Source organism: Trematomus bernacchii, unplaced genomic scaffold (assembly GCF_902827165.1).
Source record: "Trematomus bernacchii unplaced genomic scaffold, fTreBer1.1, whole genome shotgun sequence".
Lineage (NCBI taxonomy): Eukaryota > Metazoa > Chordata > Actinopteri > Perciformes > Nototheniidae > Trematomus > Trematomus bernacchii.
The window spans coordinates 4,324,647-4,336,312 of record NW_022987582.1 but is presented as its reverse complement, the minus strand read 5'-3'; positions in this window follow the sequence as shown (position 1 = coordinate 4,336,312).

The following is an 11,666-nucleotide window of genomic DNA, read 5'->3' as shown; positions in this document are numbered from 1 at the left end:
AATTCTTCTTAGGTTGATCACCATAGGCAGATGGTGCTGGAAAAAACTAACAAGATAATGAAGACACAGAAAAACGTTTCCTGCAATTTGCAGTAGCTCTTCCGCTTCGTTTAGACCATAATTTGTACTTGTTTGGATGACACATACAGTCAGTGGTTTGGGGTTTGTGGCGGTAATGTCCCAGGGGCTTCTGTCAGTCCGGCACCATTATAAATGACAGAGCTGAGTGAGCCTCCTTGGCTGTTTCTCAACACGCTGGCTTCCTTGGGGCCTTGTGTAGCATTTGCAGAGCGTGTGCCCTTTTGATTTCCTAATCCCAGCACGAGCAGAGGAATGCTGGCTCTCTATGAGATATTCCACTCACAAGCAGTGATTTATGTTCTTGTGGTGCAAGGGCTCAATGGTTACAGGATCACAGGTGTAGGGGAGCCTCAGTAAAAACTTTTAATATGCACACCTCGTGGTCTGAGGCAGGGCCCGGCACAAGGATTACTACCATTCAGTGGGGGGATGGGTCAATAAATGTTTAAAATTCATCTGAGGCCTTACAGTCTTATTATACAAACATCCATGTATGTTTTTTCCAGCATATGCACACTATCATTGTCAGTTTAAATGTAACAAATACAAAGAAAATTCCTTGACTTTAAATTGAAAATGTTTGTCATGTTCGGTAAAACGCACTGTTCTTACATTGTTCATCATTTTAATTACCAAAGAAAAACAATATATTGAGCACATACAAAAAAATCAACCAGCAAAGGCATTGGCAGCAGTTACACTGGCTGTTAATTACTGCATTGTTGACTGTGTAGTAAATGCCCACTTTAGAGTGAAGAGGTCGACCTTTGCTCATGTCACAGTAAAAGTCTCTGCATAAAATCAAGAGTGCAAACATTCAAAGCTCAAGTGTTTGTCCTCTGGAGCCAGCACATTATCTTCTTGATATTTTAATTAAAGCTTTTAAGAGATCATCGTTTTATTATGCAGAGTAAATTGTAATCAAGGGTCTGTTTTTAACTTACTATTCCATAATGTTTGCGAAATAATGGGTGGAATGGTTTACTCCCTGCTGGCTTTGCTGACAGACTAATGACTGTGTGAATCTATTGCAGTTGTCCAGATATGCTACATTACAATCATATGGGTCTTTTAGACTTTTGGCAGGTGTAAATAAACTCCAATCTCCATAGGCTCAGGCAGCTATCATTCGTCTATCACTATAATGTAGCATTTTTTTAATAAGGTTATAACGCTGACAAGGAAAAGCAGATGTAGGTTGTCATTAAATGTGATGACACTAATTATGCCATGCCTTCCCGTCCAAAAAAACTTTCCATTCAGAGATTTATTTGGGTTATTCCTGCCAGTGAGCCAGATTTTTGCCATGACATGTCACAGACAACTTCATGTGCACTAACAACCTTCCTGCATGATTTAATAACAGTGATCTGTGTTAATCACCCACCATCCCTTTTCCGCTTTTCAAACTTTGCCAGAGGGATTGCTGCAAACTGCACCAACTCACCTGACTACAACGATCTTGTCTTCTAATAGCCGCATTAGAGCCGACCAACGCCGACCAACCCCCTCCCCCCCCGCCCCCCTTTGGCTTGTTATCTAGGCGCAGAGGTCAGGAAAGCCTTTTAAGTCGTGTTGCTGAGTGTGTGCCTGAAATGGAATGACCTTTTCAACTCTCTTTACGATTCACTCCTTTAGTCTTCATAATATGTTGGATAATACTTTGACTCACATTGAAGGAACTGAGTATTCAAGGGTGTCCTCCATATTACTGCTACTGTTACAGACTACTATATAAATAATTATTGAATTTAAATATACCCCTTGTAGCCTTTATTTTCATATACCACTCTCAATTTATTGAGCATTTGTCTCTGCAATTTAAGAGTAAATCCTTTATAATATATTTTTTGGTCAAATAAAATCCAAACACATAAATAACATAGTTGCTCTCAATATCATAAATATTACATTGAAAATCATGTTCATGACTGTAAATATGTTTGTTAGTGAAGTTACAGACAATATGACATCAATGAATTTGCCTTACCTTGATAGATCAAAGGTCTTAAACTAATAGAAGAAGGTTGCATGATTTTTACCCTTTCATGTCCAATAGTTATATTGTAACAACTGAGAGGTGTTTCTTTGGTATTTCGCCTTTTTAAACTGCTGCTACAGTATACCACCAGCATCTGCGTTTCTGTAGCACTGTTAGAATTTTACCTTTTTCCTTTGACAAAAAAAAATAATAATGCTATGTACCTCCCGAAGGTTACATAGCAGATTCATTTAGTTCTTACTGTGCAATCCTCCCTCCTCCTCCTCCTCTTCTTTCTTTCCCATGTCCATTAGACCTTGCAGACTAATCGAGCAGCACCAATTGCTCCCGTGGTGAGATCATTAAGTAAATTATTTTAAGATCAAACGGTCAGCAGCCACAATGAAGTCCTGTGTAATGGTAAAAGCCTCAGAAGCTGCCACCCACCCCTCTCTCAAATTAAAGCCCAGTGGGGAGAGCTCTGCACCTCTCAGGTGGATGCCCCCACCATTAGGCCTTTTAGCTGCAGGCTAAGGTAGGACCCACTAATTGGTCCTTTCAACAAAACTAACCCACTGACAGGATCTGACTTGTATGCAGCTTAGAGTAAAACATGTTTCCTGGGCAAAGACAGGCAGTTTAAACCTACTGTAATAGTCCACCTATGGAGAGAGTTAAAATGTACAACAAATGAGTGAATGAATATAGAGGGATTCATAAAGGTGGAAAGATTTTGTATTATTTGACAATAATTGCAAGTGCTGTTCTTAGAATTGCATGCATTGACTTGCCCGATTTCTCTCGGACCAGAGCTGATAATAAAATTGTTATGAACACATTTGATCAAATCTGATATTATGCAAGCCACTGTGGAAATAGAACACCTGCTTTATACGTTTTATACATTTACCAATATTTTGTCAAGTAAGCTTTATATTCCATAATTAACCTAAGTGACAAAATTCAATTATTAAAAGTGGAAAAATTGAAACTACAAAATAAACTACACTTAAATAGTAATACTGTATGTGCTGACCAACTGCCATGTTGTGGATGGCCATGTAGAGTTGAGATTGACACGGCAGTGCTTAGCATCAATGCACAAATACATCTAAATGTATTACTTTTTAAAAGCTATCTCCCATATGTGTCACAGATCCCTTCTCCTATTCAAAAGATAAATCCACACACTCAGTGTTTTTAAATTGTGAAGATGTGAAATGTCTTACCCTTCTGTTTATCTTATTAACATTGAAGACACTTGTGTTTGATTACAATGATTCTGGTTTCTGTTTCTTCGGTTAAACCTGAAGCAAGCTTGCCTTTCATCTGTGGACCACACAAAGGAAAAATACAAATATAAATAAAACTGGAAGTTGAACAGATGCAAGGCTTCAGAAATGTGTTTGCTAGTAAGTGCATGAAGGTTTGTGGGTATAATACACTAGCACACACTCAGTATAGAAGCCATTAGACAGGTATTACTCATAAAGTGCTGTCCCTGGATGTATACGTTGACATCGTCCCTTTTAATAGGTCAAAGTTAAACTCGGATAAACAAAACATAAGAGCATGTACTGTTTTGCTCATAGAGGGACACATTCATAATACATTAAACAGAAATTCATACACCGATGTTGGCCTTCACATGTGACATTTGTTTCCAATGTCTTGCTACAGTCTTAAGGGACATAATGCACAACAAAAACATAAAAAACAAAGCACCGGCAACACAGCTTCCAGTTGTTTCGTTTCCTCAGCTGAGGAAGTGTTGAACTTACAGTACCTTATGGTGTAGAGACAGGAGCCAATGCAGCAAAGTGACTGTGAGAGTGATTTATCCTCCTCTGGCATGAAGCGTCAGTGTCATCAATCACATGGTTTTAATTAGTGATGGCTCCCCTTTGTGGCTGAGAAATGTGCATGTAATTCAATTTAGAACTCGCTGCTGCCTCAAGAACCCCACACAAAGATTTGTCAATCCACTGTAAGTTCAGACACACTTGAAACAGTGATGGAGCTGACCACACTGAACTGCAAGGAATACGTTACAGTAACAAAACAAAAAGAGACACCTTTTGTCTTTTTTTTATCAACATTTCAATCAAGATATGTCTGTTCTAATTATGTTGTACGGTGAGATAGTATATTCATCTCCAAAGGAACTACTGTCATCTCATGTTCCATACAACCAAACAAAACCAAAAATGATAAGCAATGTTCTCAAAGATTAAGAAATATTTTGATTTGAAAGTTGAAATCAAGAAAATAGAAAATACAGCAATATTAGTCTTTGTCTTGAATTGTCCTAAACCAAAACAATCGTTAACATGTTTCATTTTCAAGTGTCAATCGACAAGGGACAGATATGAGTTATGAATAATTTAAGAGAGGTAAGTCCTTTATATGAGAAAACTATATTCATTAGGTGCACAATGTGAACGCTGTCACTATTACTTTGTTTTCCCTTGAAGTAATTCATTCAAATGGCAATAAAGTAAGACAAAAACAGTTCCTCTAGCTCTTGACACACAGAAGCCTCTTATCCCTCATTTAAATGTTGGTTTCTTCTGATTTCCTCTTCAATGGGAAACTTTACTGATACCAGCAGCAAAGGCCCGAGCCTTAAATAAAAACAATGACAGCTTTGAAAGTTAAGGTGGCCATTGAGATGCTAAATGATCAATAGCAGTTATGTAGTTCTTTAAAGACACTTGAAAGTCTCTTATCTGACACATGGTAATGTGAGTCACTGTAGTGATGTTTATTTCACAGCAGTTACTCACTTTATTGTGAAATGAAAGACTGTTTTTGCATCTGAAATCTTTTCTTATTGTGAAATTGACCCTTGACCTCATCACAATCAAAAAGACAATATTGTTGTTGTCATTGTGCTGTTGACATTATTTGGGCTACATTTAAAGAAAAGCACAAAAGGTTTGGTTTCAGAAAAAGCAACAGATTTTACATTTTTTCTATACAATTGACAATAAAAATCAATTGTTAGTGACATATAAATAAGCCTGGGTACATTTAGATTCTAAAAAATGCATTACAATGTACTCAAGGCATCGACAGAGACTTCATGCCAGGAGGAAACACACCAACAGCCACCTCATTACTGATGCTCAAGTGTTAGAAAATCACTGGTCTTCACCCTTCATATGACAGCCTAATTTGTTCCTTTATCAAAATATATTCTGCACTCTCTGACGATCTGCTGAATGTGTATATTCGAGATATTTAGACAGTGGAACATGTGTGGCATGAGTTTCTTTGACAGTAATACATTTTTTGTGTATGTGTTTTCATGTGAAACACAATATAGTACAATAAAATGTTAATGATACAAAGTTGTGTTCATACTCTGCTCTCCTTTTAGTTAAAAATGTTTCTGCAGGCTAGCTGATCTATTCATGACACGGAATTCCCTGCCAGCACTTGGCATTATCAAATCTGAATATCAACCTATACCAATGTTTCAAATTCATAGTATGATCATACAAAATGTTGTTGATTCAACAATGTGATTGTGCTGCGAAACAAATTGTCAGGTTTAAGGCTGATTTGTTCTCGGGATATATCAGCTCCCTTACACCATCTTCCCCAATCAATTTCGTTGATGCTGGTGTTCTGTTCAACTTTAGAGGTGCTGATTATATTCTCCCGTTTCCCTCTCTCGTTCCCCCTAAAGCACCAAATCAACATCCCAATTCCACATGAACATGCTGTTCACAATCAAGCTGTCATTTGGTCTATGAAAATTTGGCAACGCCATTAGCTGATGTGTCGAGAGGAGAAATTCCAGACCGTCTGTGTGGTTGTTTTGAGGGAAATGTTGGTTTCACCTCCTGCTGATTGACTCTAATCAGCCACACCATGCCAACATCACTCTGTCCTGAAGCCCATAGACACTGGGGTCTGATTAGGTGGGAAGACTGGGGAATTGAAAAAGACATAAATATTTAGCATGCCTTGATGCTCTACAAACACCAGATAGACTGTGTTTGAAATGATAAACTGGCCTTTTTAAGTTCAAACTGTTTCCAATCCGTAGCAGTCGGTCCTGAAACATAAATTACAGTGTATTCTTACTTATTTCTTTATATATTATATTGTATATTATATTGATGCACCATATTTGTCTAGTGTTGATATTAATACATATACATGGCTCTATGAAACCTAATGTACTTATATGATTCTGTTTTCTTCAAGTTTGTATCTTCTTGGTCGAATGCACTTATTGTAAGTTGCTTTGGATAAAAGCGTCAGCTAAATGTAATGTAATGTAATGTTTTTCTAAACTATATCATGTCTATATATCATGTCTATCTATCTATCTATCTATCTATCTATATATCTATCTACCTATCTCTCCAAAATGTAAGTTTTTTGGCTCAAGCAGCAGTGAATGGTGCTGTTTAAAAAAAAGATTGTTGTCAAATTGAACTGCAGCAAAACACATCACAAGTATTGGCTTGTGTTTCCATATGCAGGTCTGACAAAAAATAACAAAACATTGCTGACGCCAGGCGCACAGCACGCTGTCTGGGTCCACAACAGGTTAAAACACCACTGTGCCACAGCTGCAGGCTATTCTCATGCTACATACATATTTTAACCCATCATGTATTGTGAAATTACCACATTGTGTTCTTTGAAGTTAGTCAATGCGCCTATAAGTCATCCTGTGTGAGCAGTTGGGTCAGGTACATCCAAACATACACACGCTGCCTTCAGGAAAGCTAGTTCAGGGGCAATGTCCAGAGGCTATGTGAGACAAGTACTTCCTATATCCTGTGGTTGATGGCGATGGGCCTCACCTGGGCTATAATCTGGGAGGACTGATCACAAAGAACCAGAGTGAAGTGAATTCCGCCTGTCCTACTTCAAACGCAGCAGGACAGTAAATCAGACGGGTAGACGACACTAGGCGGCTCACTCAGGCCTCGTCTTCACTGCTTCTGTCCCCGGGGGCACAGGAAACAAGTATGCCAACAATGTCACCTGACAACACTGTAGAGCCATTTCAGCACAAAAACATTTAACAGGAGTAAGGTGCCTATGCAGAAACATCACATTTTCACTCAAAAGCCACAAATGAGAAAAACTGAACATCTGCGTGAGAAAGAAAATTAAGATATCTTTAGACAAAATAACGAGATTTTACTATATATTTACTGCAAATTATAGTTGACACATTCACATTGGAAAGTTGTAAGCAGGGGTAATTTCAGTTGAGAGATTTATTAAATGTTCTTTCTTTGCAGACATGTTGTGCTTTGAATATTTTTTACATAAGGTAATACAATTCCTAATAAAAAATTATTCTGTAATCAATCTATTTTAACTTGGTCATCATTCAACATGTTTTTACTATAGCTGATTTAAAGTCAAATTAATGTTAGCAAAGGCCCATTTGTTTGGTTTTTGGAAATGACATATCGTAAGAAAGCTGACATGTGTATATAGTGTCATATATTCCCAGTAAGTATGACTTTATAAAATAATGTTGGCGATAGAATTTCTTTTTTACTTTATCCAAATCTGTATTTATGTGAAATACTGTATGAAGGCGATGCATTTAATGTTACATATCTACAAAACAATGCATTTTACAATATTTTACACTATCAAAATCCCATTTACTGCACAACAGCTTTGGATGTATGGATGAATTACATTTTGGAATTACAGGAAGAGTTACAGTGCAAGTATATCAGTCGGATGTCTAACTATTAGGAAATCCCATCTGAGTATAGGGTGTCAGGGAAAAATGAATCAGAGCAACACCAAGGTCAGTGTGATATTTCAAGGCTTCTACTTTACATGGCCGCATAGCAAATGAAGGCCTTCAATCAATTCAGATTGGGTGGATGGACTGTAGGTGCACCAACACACAGCACAGAGTAATGACAAAGGAATAAATCCATCAAATAAAAAAAAAGATTTACAAAACTTTCAGGGTCAACACAATATTGTTTCAAAGCCAGTTTAATACTGTGTGGACTATTTGTTTATTAGAACAATTAGTAAATGCTTTTGTTTTTTAAAGAAAAGCTTAATTTTAAAACAGGGTTAGGATGGATGGACTAACATGTTTAAAACATTTAAAAGAAAGTGTAATAATACTTATCTGAGCTACTGTTGGTGCTACTGTGTATGTGACTTCCCTTTATTTTCCCACTGGAGGCCTCACCCTAACATGTTTTCCCTGTTAAGAAAATAATTCTTTCTTGCATGTGCCTGAGGACAAGGATACACATCTGACTAATAATGCCATAAGTCACTACCTTGTCATTACTGCAAAATGTTAACTGCTATACAAACTCTGTCTGTCTGCTCTTTTCTTTATTTAACCTATTCACGTTTATACTGAGGGGATTTTACAAATGATACATACTAAGACCCCTGATGCTTCATATATTTGCTGCCAAAAAGGAATATTAATAATATAGGGGTTGATCCATCCCCCAGGAACCATTTATCTAAAGTTTGTGCTATCTAAATATGAGCCAATGCACCAGTGCTTTAACAATCAATACATTATCTTATGTGCAAAGTTTCAACGTCCAGAGTTTTTTTTCCCCGAGAGTGGGGAACAAATTAAAAGCCTGGCCAGTCAGTAAAAGACCAATTCATAAAGGTGAAAAAGTGAGGCTGCGCCTGTGACGGGGAGGACCAGTGAAAAATCTCTGCTGACCCTCTCATCCCTCCGCTCATCTATCTCTCACTACTGTCCACTGATAGATTTCCCTTCGCTGATTTATGGGAGAAAAAAAATGTCACAGTGGAATGGGCTTTTGATAAAATTGTTCGAGAGATTCTGGGCAATAAATCCTGATCTTTACATCCAGGTTGCTAGCTACTTTCACATTCTTGTGCCATCAATAAGATCCGCCAAACATGACAACAAATCAATAACTTTACAATATTGCGGGCAGTTTGGGAAAAACAGTAACATTTATATTTAACAGAAAATAGCAAGTCACTCTTTTACACTCGACGAGCTTGACTGTAACTTAGGCTGAAAATAAGTCACACTGTGTTTGGAGAGAAATCGTTGTCCTTTACAATAGCTTTTGAGAAAATGTCTGACTAAACCAGTTTCCTAACCAGAAATACTATCTATAGTATTTTTCTGCATCTTTCCAAAATGTGTGCACAGATCTGCTAACAACTGACAATGTGTTAAAATCCCATTTACCAAAAAATATTCAATAAAAAGATAAATCATTTGTATTTTGCCACATAACCCCCATTGAGTAATGAAAAAAATGGTAATTCTGCTATCATCAATCAAAGAGACTTTATATTGTAATGGTCCCCAAAGATGAGCTTATGTTCCCTGTGTAGCAAACCAGCACAATGTAATAGTACTAACAAGGTGCAGGATCTGAAGTCCAGCATCACTCATGATGGAGTGTTTCTGACAGGAACTCTTCAGTCAGCCAAGTGGCGCCAGGAAGGATGAGTGATTCAGCAAACCTGCCTGGTGTTGTCTCGCTGCTCTCTCAATCTTTACGATGTAGCTAAGAGGAAAACAATGAGCCTGTTGCTCAGTACAGGTGTTTCTCAGAGGAGATGACTTGTAAAAACAGGTATATCTCTACTGAAACGAAAATTGACTCACATAAAAGGCTTCTGCTGCTGCAATAACTCACAACAGAGTTTTGGCTGTCTGCCCAGGGACGCTGAAATCATAGCAGTGTTTAATTTGCACAAATATCCTCATACTGTAGGAGGGGAAATAAAAAAGTCCCTGTGTGTCTGAAGGCATCTGACAATGTTTGTGGTAATGTAAACCATTGTTGACCGGGAGATAAACATCAGCACTGTAAACTCAGATTGACAAAGAGACAAACAGTGAGCCACTTAAAAGAACATATTTCAAAAGGACCTTTGCACTCTGAATAAAGGGCAACAAATACTGGAACATGAACTAAAGTCGCTCTTAAGACAGGGTTGTCATAAGAGATGAGAGAGGAGGAAGCCGAGAGACAAATAGAAAAGCGGGGGAGCTATCTGGCTGACTTTGTCTTTCAGATTAAAGCCAGAGCAACAAGCAGCAACAAAGACATTTCTGACAGGATGAGGAAATGAAATGTTTACAGTAAGGGGGCTGATAAGTGAGGCCACAAGAGAGGTTCGAGAGCACTTGTTCGGACTGTCACTTTTTGCTAGAGATGAGAAGCGGTCATTCTTAAAACAGGTGTCATTACAGGGCAGTGAAAAATGGCAAGTTCTGCACTTCCCCATTTAATTTACCCCATCTGTATGTCAACCAACCCCCTACAATTTCAATTGAATGCAGCACTCAGATCAGCAATTTGTTTTGTCTTTGCCATGAAATTGAAATACTTTCCCACAGCATGCGATTGACTTTCCCCACTACAAAAAGATTGAAATTACATTTGCGTTGCCTTAGAAATATTTGATGTATATTCCATTTTAACTGGAGCCACATGCTATATTGCATCAATCCTGCAAAAACTCAAAACCTGAGAGGCTGAGTACATCTGAATTATTTACATCGGTTGTCACAGACTGGCGTGATTTCAAAGAACATGGCCCATTATCCTGCCCTTGTTTGCAGGGGGCGATGAGACATTCCAGATAGGCTGCTTTTCCTGATTCCTGCGGGGAGAAAAACACCATGTTAATTTAATGTGTCCTGACCCAAGGCGATACACCAGCACGGAAAAAGATGCTTGTCCTCATCTTTGTAATCACATCGGCAGGAGCATAGGGCACACGTCCCCCGTGCCTCATTTCAGGGCTAGTCTTTCATTTCATAGCCCATCTCTCCATATCAAACAACACAAATGGCTCAATTTGCATGACAGGATTTGTAACATGGCGAATCAGGTGTCAGACTCGATTAAACATTACACCGGCACACTATCATAATCAGCCGTCTAATGAGTGTGGAAGCTGGTGTGAGAGGCTTGGATGGATCAGGCAGAGGGGCTTCTCCACGCTGCCCAGCGGGGGGTGAGTAGCTCAGGGATTAAATCTGAGGTGCGGTCCCTCTGGCTCTGACAGAGGGGCTCCTCTGGGTGGCAAGGCATGAGCCCTCTGATGCTGACAAGACGACACCACACACACACACACACACACACACACACACACACACACACACACACACACACACACACACACACACACACACACACACACACACACACACACACACACACACACACACACACACACACACACACACACACACACACACACACACACACACACACACACAGGACTGGAGGGGAGAGCTGCTCTTATGGCTGAAACATACAGACAGCCAAGAAGCAGCATCTGAGGACTGCTTACTCCTGTGTGTCCTCAGCTTTGAATACTAATGTGTGGGGCCATTACAGAGGATAGGAGCCCCGGCAGAGTGACCCCAGCCCTAGATCACATCGGGCTATCACCGAAATGAGGCAACGGCATCATTAAGATGCAACGAGACTCTGGACCAGACATCATTCGAGTGAGGGGGAGCTTTGACAATGCTTTCTGAAGGTGTTTTTATCCTTTCCAGTATAAATTTACATACAAATGGTCAGGCTCATTACCCTGGACTGTTTTTGAATGATTA